Raw genomic sequence first — 14,742 nt, 5'->3', positions numbered from 1 at the left:
AGAGAACTTCAAACTTTCCTGATAAAGAAGGTTTCTACTTAACACTACTTGCTTGAAGAAGGGGGGATGCAGGGAAGCAACAAGTAGAGATCTCGGTAAAAGATAACAAATAGTCCCGGCTGGTATGGCTCAGTGGATTGAGTGCTGGCCTGCGAACCGAAGGGTCAGTGGTTTGATTCCCAGCCAGGGCACATGCCTGGGTTGTGAGCCAGGTCCCCAGTTGTGGGTGTGTGAGAGGCTACCACATACTGATGTTTCTCTTCTCTTTCTCCCTTTCCTTCACTCTAAAATAAAAGTTAAAAAAAGAGGAAGATAACAAATACACACCTGAAAGCAAAAGCTATGAAGAGGAATTTGAGTTTATGGAAGAGAAATTCCTTTTGCTGTATTAGCAAGATATACACTGAAGAAAGTACAAAAACGGCAGAAAGGGCAGCAGAGACCTACCCCAGGGCAGGTAATAAAAGTAGTACCTATAGCTGCATCCCATTGTGTTCCATCATTGCACTATCACTCATTGTACGCCTTATCTGCACTGTAAAATTTCCCAGCATTATTTTGAGATTTGGCCATTTGGTGCTCACCTGAATGACCGTGTTGTGCCGTAAGTGTGAGTAAGCAATCACATGAATTAGGGCCTCAAAACTGCCTTACTAACCTGAGCCAAGAAGCAGACAAGGGCTTGGTTTCTAGCAGGAGTAAAAGTGCCTGACTCCAGGAAAAGAGCTGGTTGGACAACAAATGCATCTATTTATATCCTATAATTTGCTGGGCCAGCAACATGCTAATAACCAGCTGAGCGTGATGAAGAGGCCACAAACTGTCAGAATGGGAAGATCCTTGCACTAGTGGTCAGAGAAAATAGTATACATGAAAGTGTTGCATAAACCAGAAAGCACTGTAGAAATTAGTATCCTGTGGCTGTTAGAGCTGGTTTCGTAGTTCACATCCTTGGACAAATCAGTGTGCCCTCTCTAAGCCTTAGTTTCTTCTATGAAATGGAAATAATTTTTACTGATAGGACTGTTGGAAACTCATCATTTATGCAAGAATTCCTTATAACTGAACAAATATAAAGTAATACCACTCCAAATCTGTTCTACTTATAAAGAGGGAGACCCAAGAGTAACATTTTCAAGGGGGAAAGTCAGTGGAAGGGATTAGGGAACCTATGGTAGCCCTTAGCAGCCATTTATTTACCAGACCCAGTTCTCTTAGCCCTGGACACCCAACTACACTGAATTCCTGTCTTCCTTATAGTTGGATGTTACTGAGTTCTAGCTAATGGAGTGGTAGGGGTATAACATATCACTTACCAGCCTGGTCCATAAAAATCCCCCACTACAGTTTTCATTGCCCTGTTCTGTCCCACCTGCTCTGTTGATAGCGAAACAGCAACTTTGGGAGCCAGGTGTTAAGATACAGGAGCTATAAGGCATGAAACCTGGGGCTCTGAAACCACCACTGGCTTGGACGACAACTACCCACAGATTAGGAATATCCGTTTTGGACTTTTATAGAGGAAGAAAGAAGCTTGTTACACTTTGGGTCATTATATTAGTTTGAAACATGAAATTGCTGATTTTTTTGACTTATAAAAATGATTCAACAATAGAGATTTTTATTTGTTTTTGGCAGCTAGTGTAACCTTAATAAACCATCTTAGAAAAAGTATTTTTTTAAAGATTTTATTCATTTTTAGACAGCGGGGAAGAGAAGGAGAAAGGGAGAGAAACATCGTGGTTGCCTCTCTACTGCCCCATCCTGGGGACCTGGCCCGCAACCCAGGCGGTTGCCCTGACTAGGAATTGAACCGGTGATCCTTTGGTTAGCAGCCCGTGCTCAATCCACTGAGCTACACCAGTCAGGGCAGAAAAAGTGTTTTTAACAACCATGTTTTCAAAGGTGAGAAAAATTAGGATTATTGATCTTGTGGGTCAGATTCTATTGGTTTGGCAAAAAAGTTTATTTTTATCCCCATAAGATGGCTCCAGTAGTGCTTAGTTGTCTAATTTTAATTCAAAACAGTTTTGTTAGACTGTATTGTGATACCCATACCAGTGTGCATTAAAAATAATTGGTGAATTTTTGTGTGTAGGCATTTTAATATTAAAGATGGAAGGAAATATGCAACATTTTTGGTGTATTATGCTTTATTATTTCAAGGAAGGTACCCTGGCTGGTGTGGCTCAGTGGACTGAGTGACAGCCAGAGAACAGAAATATTCCGTTTGATTCCCAGTCAGGGCATGTGCCTGGGTTGCAGGCCAGGTCCCCAGATGGGAGCATGGGAGATATAACCCATCCATGTATCTCTCATGCACTGTTGTTTCTCTCCCTCTCTCTCCCTTTCCTTCTCTTTAAAAAGAAATCTTTTATTAAAAGAGATGCTGGGCCCTGGCTGGCGTAGCTCAGTGGATTGAGCGCGGGCCTGCAAACCAGATGATCGCGGTTCGATTCCCAGTCAGGGCACATTCCTGGGTTGTAGGCCGGTTCCCTGCAGGCCAACTCCCAGCAGGGGACGCACGAAAGGCAACCATACATTGATGTTTCTCTCCCTCTCCTTCCCCTCTAAAGATAAATAAATAAATAAAATGTAAAAAAAAAAATTAAAAAAAAAAAGATGCTGGGACTGATTGAACTTGTCAGAAGTGGTTTGTGAAGTTTTGTACTGGATGTTGAAGTTAATAGTGATCAAATCAAACATTAACTAAGAACAATCAATGTTCTACTCAGCGAGAACCATAATCTCTTTAATAAACAAAGAGCTAAACTGTTAAGGTCTTAAAAGAGAGACATAGAAAGAAATTTATAATTATGGGGGGGATGAGTTCTAAAACATGTGAAATTTAGGAAACAGGAAAAGATTGATAAAGTTAACTACCTAGAACCTTGTATGGCAAAAATAGTATAAAATAGTCAAAATATGACAAGGAGATAAGATTTCTTTAACATATACTGAGGTTAAACTAACAAAAATATTTTTTTTAAATCCTCACCTGAGGATATGTTTATTAACTTTTTTAGAAAGAGAAAAATTGATACTATCAACAGTTGCCACTTTGGAGAGAGGAATTGAGGGTCAGGATAGGAAAGAATACTTGCTTTTCTTTCTGTATTGTTTAATTTTTAAAGATACCTGTACCTACGTTACTTTTCACATGTATTGTTTTTATTTTATAAAAATCTATAATGAAGCTACCCCTGACTAGTGTGGCTCAGCTGGGTATCACCCTGCAAAAATTGCCACAGTAAGTTTTACTTTAAGCTATGATACCAGCTGTTTGTTTTGTTGTTTGTTTTTTCCCTGCAGAAATAATGATTTTTTTCCACAGGTTTGTGGTTCATCACTGTAATCACCAAGTCTTTTCCACTAAAGAACAAAGTGGGAGGTGTAAAGTAGAAATGAATAAATTATTCAAAATGTATCAGTTCCCCGCACATGTCCTCCTTAGTCCCCAGTTACTAGTCACTCCGCTTCAGGCTGAGAAGTCACCCCATGGTTTTGAAGGTATTGCGGAGGTCCAGAGTGAGTCCCCAGAGTGTGCCACCCTGGCATACACGTTATTCTGAGCTAAAAACATGTAAAACCGAACAAACTCCTCCCCCTTAGCCACCTAAAGAGATTGAAATAGAAAAATCTGCTTCAGGAAGGGAAACCTAACATATTTACCTTAATACAGATGAATAAAGTGCCAAACAAGGAGAAGCCAAGGAAAAATATGTTCCCTAGATTCCCCTTTGTGTTCCATTGTTTTGGGGTGACCCTGCAAGAATTTTGTTTGCCAAATGTTTGCTATTTTTCATCTACCTGAGAATTGCCCACTGCTGCCCCAAATTGTATATATACCATATTTTTCGGACCATAAGACGCACCTAGGTTTTAGAGGAGGAAAATAGGAAAAAAAGTTTTGAAGCAAAAAAATGTGGTGAAATATTTAATAACATAAATAACATAGTATTTCACCAATGTGAATGTAAATAGAACTCAACAGCAGCATTAACAACCATTATTCCTCCCAAGTTTGCACGGGGTAGGGGCAGGGGACATCTTATAGTCCAAAAAATACACTATATATCATCTTGCCTTGCTGGAATTTTCATGCTTGTATTAATTCCCCGTGTGAATTAATTAAAATTTGATTTTCTCTTGTTACTCTGCTTATGTCATTTGAATTATCTGACCAAGTGGAAGAATTAAAGGGGTAGGGGGAAAGTTTCCCTGACCCCAACAGTATTAAGGTCTCATCCCCATTTTATGGCAGAAGAACCAGAATCACAGAAGAGTTATTGTGACAGAATAGAATTCCAGCTTCCACCCCTTTAATATACTGGAGAAACATAATGTGTAAAATGCTGGATTGGAGACCAAAGAATTGTCATGTCTTAATGCAAATTATCTGATTTGATTTAAATGATAGGTAGTAATTTCAAAAGAGCATTATTATCATTCTCTACTTGTAGATCTGCTTTTCTCTTTTTTCCCCAAGATTTTATTTATTTATTTTTAGAGAGAGAGGAAGGGAAGGAGAAAGAGAGGGAGAAAAACATTAATGTGTGGTTACCTCTCACATACCCTGTTCTGGGGGCCTAGCCTTGCAACCCAGGCAAGTGCCCTGACTGAGAATCAAACCAGTGACCTTTTGATTCACAGGCCCATGCTCAGCCTACTGAGCCACACCAACCAGGGCTGCCTTTCTCTTCTTTATAGTCTTCCTTAGCACTTTCCTCTATCTCTCAACAGTTCCTAAGATTGGATTTTCTTTCTCCTTCCCAAATCACAGATGTTTTCTCACCCTGTGAAATCTAGAGACTGGCTGGCTAGAGCTTTACTGCAATTGTATTCTTCTGAAGGAAATCCTTTTCTGAACTGCCGGGAATATAAGGCTCCAAACTGGAAAAGCAGAGTGGGTAGTAGGGTTGGCGTTCTGCCAGGTAATTGCCTTCCTTTCCCTTTAGCCATCTGCAGGCGACTGGCTGGAGCCCAAGGGTGAAACCACAGCCTCCCAGGGCTGAAGACAGACTTTCAGGGATCCTGGGAGGTTTGAGACTAGTCATTTCTCCTCTACACAAACAGGACCTCTTTTAAACCACAGCCTAGTCTAACTTTAATGCCTTCCAAAAGGAGAAATCATATGAGTTAATCTCATATCCCAGAGTTAAAAACAGTACAATTTCATTTAAGCCTTCCATCCAAACCAGACTTTGGCAAACTTCTCCTGCAAAGGACCAGTAAATATTTTAGACTACACAGAAAAGAAGATCTCTAATGCAACTACTTAACTCTGCCACTGTAGTGCTTAAAAGCAGCCATAGACAAATAAGTATGGCTGTGTTCCAATAAAACTTTATTTATGGACACTGAAATTTGAATGTCATGTAATTTCCACATATCATAGAAAATAATTTTTTCTTTTTCTCCTGCCATTTAAACATGGGGGAAAAAACACTGGCTGGGTGATTCAGTTGGCTGAGGGTCACCTTGTGCACCAAAATGTTGCAGGTTTCATTCCTGGTCAAACAACATACCTAACTTGCAGCTGTGCTCCCCAGTTGGGCAACCAATTGATGTTTCTCTCTCTCTCTCCCCAAAAAATCAGTAAACATTCTAGGGTAAGGATTCAAAAAATAATAAGGGGGAAAACATTCTTAGCTTATGGTCTGTACAAAACGGCTGACTATAGCTTTGTTGACTTGATCTAAACCACTGATTTTCAAACTGCTTTGACAAGTTTCTCCCTCTGAAGGGAGAAAGAGCTGGCACATGTAGGCAGTCCCCACTCAGGCTCCAATAGGCACCATTCCCTTTTTTAAATTTTTCATAAATATATTGGGCTCCCAGGTTCTCTTTCATAGGAAGGAAAGGTTCCGTAGCCCAAAGTGTAAAAGATGCTAATCTAACCAGAATCACTTTTTCTGCAACTGCAGACCTTTTTAAAAAAATTTTTTTATGTTGTTGATTTTTTTCTTTATTTTTATTGTTGGCACTATTACAAATGTCCGATCTTTCCTCAGTGGAGATGGAGAATAGTGTGTTATCTAGTTCAATTTAAGGTTAAACAAGCCATGTCCTTTCCCACACTTCATAAGTCTGTTACATTATTCCAAACCTTTACTTTGTATTTGTGACTTTCCTCTCCAAATTCTCAGAAGTACTAAAAAAGTCCACAAAGTACCCTGGCTGGTGTGGCTTAGTGGACTTAGTGCTGGCCTGTGAACCAAAGGGTCACCAATTTGATTCCCAGCCAGGACACATTGGTTGTGGACCAGGTACCCAGTAGGGGATGTGGGAGAGGCAACCACGCATTGATGTTTCCCTCTCTCCTTCCCTTCTTCTCTCTCTAAAAATAAATAAATAAAATCTTTTTTAAAAAGACATTTTAAAAAATTCCACAAAGTGAAATAATACATCAGAGGAGAGAGCACCTTTCTGTGTATTCCAGTATGTTTTCTCTATTACTCAGGGTGGCCAACAGCACTCTAGCCAGAGGGAGAGCCCACATTGTACTAGAATAAAGAAACAAGTGACAAGGCCAAAAGACTGTTTGGAGTCTGGTCTGAGGAAAAAAGAATCCCTTTGTGGTGAGGTTGGGGGCGGGGGATCCCATGAAGTCAGAATCCAGAAAGATCTTCACAGGAAGCGAAGTGAGAAGTTGATCAGAACAAGCAGTTTAGGATGGATGCACAGGGGAACGTGGGTACCTCAAGATGCTTCCTTCATATACAAATAACAAAAAAAAATACATAGAAATTGATCACAGAAAAAATTATAGGTATATGAAAGAGAATCAAATCACTCACAATCCTATCACTTAGATATTAAAGACTTGGTTTGTATCCTTTCAGAACTTTTTCTGTAAACATACAAATGTATAAATTTATATACTATACTTAGTATTACCACTTGGATGTCTTGTAGGCAACTCAAATTCACCATGTGCCAAAACATTTTTTTTCTTCATCTTCTCCAAATCTGCTTTACTGGCATCACTGTCCATTTCAAAACCAGAAGTTCTTGACCCTGCACCTCTCTCACCTCCTCCTTGGAGGCTCTTGCTGTCTTCCAGAAGTCAGAATAGTCACACTCTGACCCATGCTTTCTAAAACCTAAATATGATTCCTAAGCAAATATAGAAAATATTTATTTCAAAAGAGGGTCTTTACATTTGCATAACTAAAACCCAGGCCCCCTTAGTGCTGAGTAGGCAGTATTCTGCTAGCTGATATTCTACCTGCTGGACATCTGAAAGTTGTCAGGGAAACCAATAAAAGTTGGCACAAGGGCATCTTTGACCCCTATGAAGTCAGGCATCTGTACTTGAGAGCTGAATCCAGAGACTACTAAATGCTCCAGAAATAGAAGGAATGCAGCCTAGCTCCTTCCTGCAGGGGTTCAGAGCAAGCCGCTCCAGGATGTGCTTCAGTGGTATGCAGATTATTTTGACCTCAAGGCAACTGAGACCCTGCAGGCTCAAGATAAATTTTTGCTGCTCCAAACTTAACTATTTAGAAAATTTTAAATTAGGAGCCAGGCCCATGATAAGAGTTAAAATTAGCCCTAGCTGGTGTGGCTCAGTCAGTGGATTGAGTACCAGCTTGTGAACCAAAGGGTCGCAGTTTGATTCCCAGTCAGGGCACATGCCTGGGTTGCAGGCCAGGTCCCAACAGGGGGCATGTGAGAGGCAAGCACACATTGACATTTCTCTCCCTCTTTTTTCTCCCTCCCTTCTAAAAATAAATAAATATTACCGAATATGTGCTATCCCTGCAGTTACCTTCTCAAGTGCCAAGGTGCATTCAGAATGTCTTGTATACCTCAGTTTCCCTTTTGGTCTCTGAATCTCTCATATATGTGTGGTCTCTGCCTCTTTCACCTATGCAAGGTTCCTATACATATGAATGTAATTAAATTTGGTTATTTCCTCTTTCTAATCTGTCTCATTCCTATGTTATTATTAGACCAGCTGAAAGAACCTTAAGGGTAGAGGAAAGTTTCTTCCTCTCCCATACTCCAAAAAGTGTTGGTTATTACAGAGGTGTCAAAATATAAAGATGTTGAGTGAATTTAGTAATTCACAGTCTAAGCACAATTTGGAAGTGAGCAGTTAATCTCAGCTAACATTTGTGCCTTCTCTTTATAGTCTCAGAGACTCTGGAGGGAGGGGTCATCCCTAGGTGACAGATGCACTCTCCTACTCTGATGTACTAATAATGCGTGATATTAATTGAGCAAATTACTGTGCACCAGGCACAGTTCGAGGAGCTTTGATTTCATGATCTGTTTCTCCTCTCATCACCTCTCTGAAAGAGACATGTGTGTCAGAAAAAGAGAGGGAGACTTAGAGACTAGGCAAAGTGAAGTAATTTCCAAAGCCACATAGCTAGAAAGCACAAGAGCTGGGAATGGAGCCCAGGCTATATGACTTAAGAGTCCTAACTGTTACAACATTTTGTATCTGTTGTCTATATATACCCAAGATTTCACAGTGAAGACCAAAGTCAGACAGAAGAGGTTTTTCCAGCAGAGCAACCCTCCACACTCAGGGAAGCTAGGGTCCAGGGATAAACTCCACTCCAAAGATACTGAACTCCCTCAGGCCAAACTATTATTATCCCAAAGCTTCCATATTTGAACTATGGCCTGAAAAAGACAGAGACATCCATAATGGAATGATCCAGTCTGGGCTGTTGAAGAGACTCTGGGTGGGGAGTTGGTGCCTCTGGAGAATAAGGTCATACACCCGCCAGTTATCCAGTCTCCTGTGTCCACCCACTGCCTTCAGTGCAACTTCATTACCAGCTGTTTGTCTCCTAATTTAACAATTCATTTGCAGAGTTAACAGAAAGTTTTGGGATTACAAAAAACATTGTCATCGTATATAGCTCTCACTTCAACAATATATTGCCCTTGCAAGCTACCAAGTGAGTGAAGATCAGTCGTAGGTGTATTCAGCAACTGTTTTTATTGAGCACTGTGTTTCAGATGCTAGGAATATAGTGATGACCAAGAAAACTGGAGTCTCTGTTTTCGTGGAGCACAGGGGAGAGAGTAAGTGGTATGTGGATAATGCACAATAAGGTGTGAAGAATGAAGCACTGGGAAAGGACTAGGAACACAGAGATTTTCCAATTTAGGGATCAGGAAATATCTCCTCAAAAGTCTTCTTGAAGAAGTAACTTTTAAGTTAAGACCTGAAGAAACAGACCTTAGCCAAGTGAAAGGGGAGGTAATAAAGGGTAGCAATCCAGGTAGAGGGTGGGTAGCCTTGAGGAGAAGCTGCGAGAGGGTGTGAGCTCAGCAAGGAAGGGAAATAGTGGGTTCAGGGAGAGGTTTTTGTTGTTGACATTTTTGTTTTACCAGACAGAGAAAACAAATGAGGGAAAATATAAACAATTGGTAAGTTTTAGTAAAGTGTGTATGGAAAATGTTACCCACTCCAAAGAAAAGTGACTGACAGATCATATTAGTGCTCTGCTTGTAACTGTAATAGCTTCCCACGACTATAACTGAATCCTCCTTATTACAAGGACCTGATATGGAACCCTGTCTATCTCTCTGGCCTGTATCCTTTCATTCCATTGCTTGATCTGGGCCTTCCAGGGCCTTCCAGTTGGGGGTGCTTTAGTTCATTTCTGCCTCAGTCTTAGGACTCTCGGTTCACTCTTCTGGAATACTCTACCTTCAGCCCACAGGGCTGATTCCTCATTCAGGGTGTAGTATATAAATTACCTCCCCAAAGGAGACTTCCCAAGCCACTCTTCTAACATTTCTGTCATCCCTCTACCCCCAATTTTTCTGTATCATATCTCATTTTTTAATCTTTCAAAAAAAGATTTTATTTATTTTCTTTTAGAGAGAGGGGAATGGAGGAGGGTAAAACAGAGGGAGAGAAACATCAATGTGTAGTTGCCTCTAGTACATCCACTACTGGGGACCTGGCCCACAACCCAGGCACATGCCCTGACTGAGAATCAAACCAGAGACCTTTTGGTTTGCAGGCCAGTACTCAGTCCAGGGCTCACATCTCATTAATTTATTCATGCAGGTATGTCTGCCTCCTCCAGTAAATCCACTGAATCCCTGGAGTAAATCCCTGGAGTACAGGATTTATTTCTCCCTGTACTTCACTATATCCTGCACCTACCTCATTTAGCATAAGAGGACCTGCTCAGTTAATAGTTTTTGAATGAATAAATGAACACATGAGGAAAGAAACTGTGGCCAGAGAGCACATTAGTGAAAGAAGTGGAGCAGTGATGATGGTGAGGTCTTGGTGTAAAAGTGGGTGTGGATCCCTGAAGTGTGTGGAGGTAACTCTTTAACTACAAATAGAGAAAGTAGATGTCTATGAAGTACAAAACAATATGTGATAAAGGAGGAAAAGACAGTTTCTATTGTTTTCCTATTTCCCTCCTTCCTTGGAAGTTGAAAAAGGAGCTGCCAGGGATTAAGGCATTTGTTTCTACTCATTCTTGGAAACCATTAAAACTGCATTTGAATCTTTGCTGCACTCCTAGAACACAGAAGCTGGAAAATAGCCCAGGGGAGACAAAATCCTGACTTTGATGTAAACGTGTTTTGGAAGGAAGGAAGGAAGGAAGGAAGGAAGGAAGGAAGGAAGGAAGGAAGGAAGGGAAGGGAAGGAGGAAGAAAGGAAAAGATTGTGGTTATGACCTAACCATAGTCATGAAATCTCTTCGACTTGCATTGATTGGGTATTAATGGAAGCCTTTTATCTTCAGAACTGTGTACTTGTGCTGCCAAGCAGAGGAAGGGAAAATGCAGAAAGTTCTGTCTGCATAATCCCCCCCTGCTGCTCCTCCCCAAATTCAGAGCTCCACTAGAAGGCTCACCCTGCTGGTTCTCAGAGGCCCCAGGCTAGCATGAGAAATCAGTAAGAAAATGTTCCTTTAGATGTCAAATCCTCAGCTTCTACCAAAAAACAGGGACAGATGAATAAAGCCGCAGGCAAGGACAGGCAGGCCCTTATATTGCTTATGTGAACATTCTAATAATTTCCTCATAAATGCTTAGCTTAGAGTTTTTAGACCAAATGCTAATATGTTTGACTTTAAAACACAATTTATAGCCCTGACTGCTGTGGCTTAGTGAATTGAGTGCCAGCCTGAGAACCAAAGGGTTGGTGGTTCAAATCTCAGTGTAGGGCACATGGCTGGGTTGTGGGCCATGTCTTCAGTAGGGGACACTCAAGAGGCAACCACACATTGATGTTTCTCTCCCTCTATTTTCCCTCCCTCCCCCTCTCTAAAAATAAATAAAATAAAACACACACACACACAATTTATAAAATTAAGGGACCACCCTGGCCAGTTGGCTCAGTTGGTTGGAATGTTGTTCTGTGAGCCAAATAGTTGTGGGTTCAATTCCCAGTCAGGGCACATACCTAGGTTGTGGATTCAATACCTGGTTAGGGCACTTAGGGGAAGCAACCAATTGATGTTTCTTTTTCTCTTTCTCTCTAAAATCAATGAACATATCCTCAAGTGAGGATTAAAAAAATTAAGGGATATTTTTCAAGGGCATCTCATTCTTACTCCAATGTCTCTTAATATCTTGGTAGGCCATTTTCAAGGAAGAATAACTTATTTTAAAGTGTGTTTTACAATCTGTAGCTTCCTCCAAAGAATTATCTTTTCTCCCATTTTCCATAGAAATTTTTTAAATAAAAGGTTTACTTTTCGAGTAATTTTAGATGTGCAAAAAAGTTACAAAGATAGTAAGCGTGCCCATAGACCCATCACCCAGTTTCCCCGATTGTCAACATCTAAAATGACTATGATACTTCTGTCATAGCTAAGGAACCAGCACTAGTCCATTATTATTAACTGGACTCCATATTTTATTTGGATTTCCCTAGTGTCCCCTAATTTTTCCCACTCCAGATTGCATCTAGAATACCATATTAGATTAAATCACCATGTCTCTTTAGGCTCCTCTGGGCTGTGACAGTTGCTCAGATTTTCCTTGGTTTTTGATGACCTTGACAGTTTTGAGGAGTACTGGTCAGATATTTTGTAGAATGTCCTTCAAATTAGGATCATCTGATTCTTTCTCTCCCAATCAGTTGGGCATTACGGGTTTTGGAAAAAACGCCTTAAAGGTGAGCTGCCCTTCTCATCATATCAGGGGTAAATAACATTACATGACATCCCTGGTGGAGTTAACCTTCAGCACTTTGTTAAAGCAGAGTTTGCCAGTTTTCTTCTCTATAAAGTTATTATTTCTCCCTTTCTGTAGTCTATTCTTTGGAAGCAAATAGTCTACTCTCAAAAAGGCAGGGGGTAAACAGAGTATAGGGGCATAGGGGAATGAAGATGAAGCTCACCCCCTGGAAGAGAGAGTATCTACATACACTAAATGGAATTTTTCTGACAGGAAGATTTGTTTCTTTTTCCCCATCCATTCATAACTTTGAGTTACAATCCAACATTATGTTATTAATTTTGTTACTCAAATTGTGCCATCTCTGGTTATCTGGCATTCTCTCAGTTTGGTTCTTAAATCCCTTTGACATGCTCTTGTCCTTATAAAAGCATTAAAACATACAAATAAAAGAGAATCATTTATCTTCTGAGGCACTTTATTCTTAACATTACATACACGGACTTGGCAATCCCCCAGTGAATCCGGAAGAGATTTCATTTTAAAAGGTAATATTTTCCTAATTTGATTGTGCTACTATTATAGTAAGTCATGGTTATCTTTAAACTTTCATTTCTTTTTACTTGTTGAAAAGTTTACACTAGTAATGTGAGTTCACTGTAGAAAAATTAGAAAAATCAGATAAGAAATAGAAGAAGTTACCCATTATTTTATTATTTAGTAGTAATTACTATTAATACCTTGCAGTACTTTCCCTGACAGGTGTGGCTCAGTGGTTGGACTGTCATCCTATAGCCAAAGGGTTGCAGGTTCAATTCCCAGTCAAGACAAATAACTAGGTTGCAGGCTGATGTCTGGCACAGGCACATGCAACCCCCTGTTCAGACGTGAACAATCCCTGGTACCGGTCCAGATTCCTGGTCTGGGTGTGTGCAAGAGCAGCCAATTGACAATTCTCTCTCTCTCTTCCTTTCTTCCTTCCTTTCTGTCTTTAAAAAAACAAATGAAAATGTTCTCATATGAGGCTTAAAAAATAAATAAGTAACCTTGCTGTACTATTCTTTTAAATTAAAAAAAATATGTTTATTGCCCTGGCTGGTGGGTTGAGTGCAGGCCTGTGAAGGAAAGGGTCACTGGTTTGATTCCCAGTCAGGGCACATGCCTGGGTTGCAGGCCAGGTCCCCCCCTGGGGGACACAGTGGGGGACACATAAGAGGCAACCACACATTGATGTTTCTCTCCCACTCTTTCTCCTTTCCTCCCCTCTCTCTAAAAAATCAATCAATCAATAAACATATATATATATATATATATATATATATATTGATTTTTAGAGAGAGGAAGAGGGAAAGAGAGAGAAACATCAATGTGAGAGAGAAACACCCACCAGTTGCCTTCTGTATGCACCCTGAGTGGGCACTGAACTGGCAAACTTTTGGTGTATGGGTGGATGCTCCAACCAACTGAGCCACCCAGCCAGGGTGATACTAACCCTAAGAGCAAATTCTATCAACATAGCTCACACTGGGTATCCGGCCCAGTGATTCCCTGAGGTCACACCCCACCCAAATTTCAGGCCCACCCAAGCTGTTTCCTGTGCCTTTTCCATAGGAATGGCCTGTCTTGGCTCATGCTTCAGATTATCTTAAAGTCTCTCAAACAAGCAGCAGCTGGCCTCAGCATGCCCCCATACCTCTCACTAAGTGGTCCCAATCCTGGTACTAGCAGCAGGTGGCCTTGGTCTGCAGCTTGGCCTGGACTGGTCACCTCCAAGCCCAGCACAAGTAGCAGCCATCTGCAGATCACTTTGTAGCTCATGACAGGTGGCCCCTGGGCAGAATACAAGCAACAGCTCACCTTGGCCTGCACCTCCTGGAGGCCCCCGAGCCAGGTCACCTGGTGGACAGCCTCAGACCATGTTGAAGCATCATTGCCCAACCACCTCCAGAAGTGACACACTCAAGGGGAAGACTCAGTGGGCACCAGAACTCCACTAAAGTAAGTCCTGCTCTGTGGGATGGACCCCTGCACAGCTGATCCTCCATGGTGGTTTGAGGTGAGTGGTTGGTGGTTGTGGCCAGTTTTTGCAGCTTATCACCCTGGGGACAAATCTCTCTCATTGACATGCCAACAAGAATCAAATGGCTCAGCTACAAAAGGAGAGTGTGCACAGCTCACAAGGAGGGGCGCACCTCGAGTTCCCAGCTTGGATGATCAGGGAGGCTGTGCCACTGGACCCTATAGAACACCTACTACATAAGTCTACTCTACCAAGCCTGGGAGACATAGCAGCTCTACCTAATACATAGAAATAAGCACAGGGAAACTGCCAAAATGAGGAGACAAAGAAAGATGTCCTAAATAAAAGAACAGAACAAAACTCAAGAGAAAGAACTCAACAAAATAGAGACAATGTACAAGATGCAGACTTCAAAACACTGATTATAAGGATGCTTAGTGAACTTAGTGGGAACCTCAACAGCTTAAAAAAGAACTAGTTAGAAATGAAGGATGCATTAACTGAAAGGAAGATACAGAGAGACCACACAGTATTGCCGCCTCTGCTGCCACCATAGTGCCAGCCCTTTGGGTCTCAGCAACGCCAGGTGATGCTCCAGA

The sequence above is a fragment of the Sturnira hondurensis genome, unplaced genomic scaffold (assembly GCF_014824575.4).
Source record: "Sturnira hondurensis isolate 20B ecotype Veracruz unplaced genomic scaffold, ASM1482457v3 Scaffold0004136, whole genome shotgun sequence".
NCBI classification, from domain to species: Eukaryota; Metazoa; Chordata; class Mammalia; order Chiroptera; family Phyllostomidae; genus Sturnira; species Sturnira hondurensis.
Note: the sequence above shows the minus strand (reverse complement) of the source record.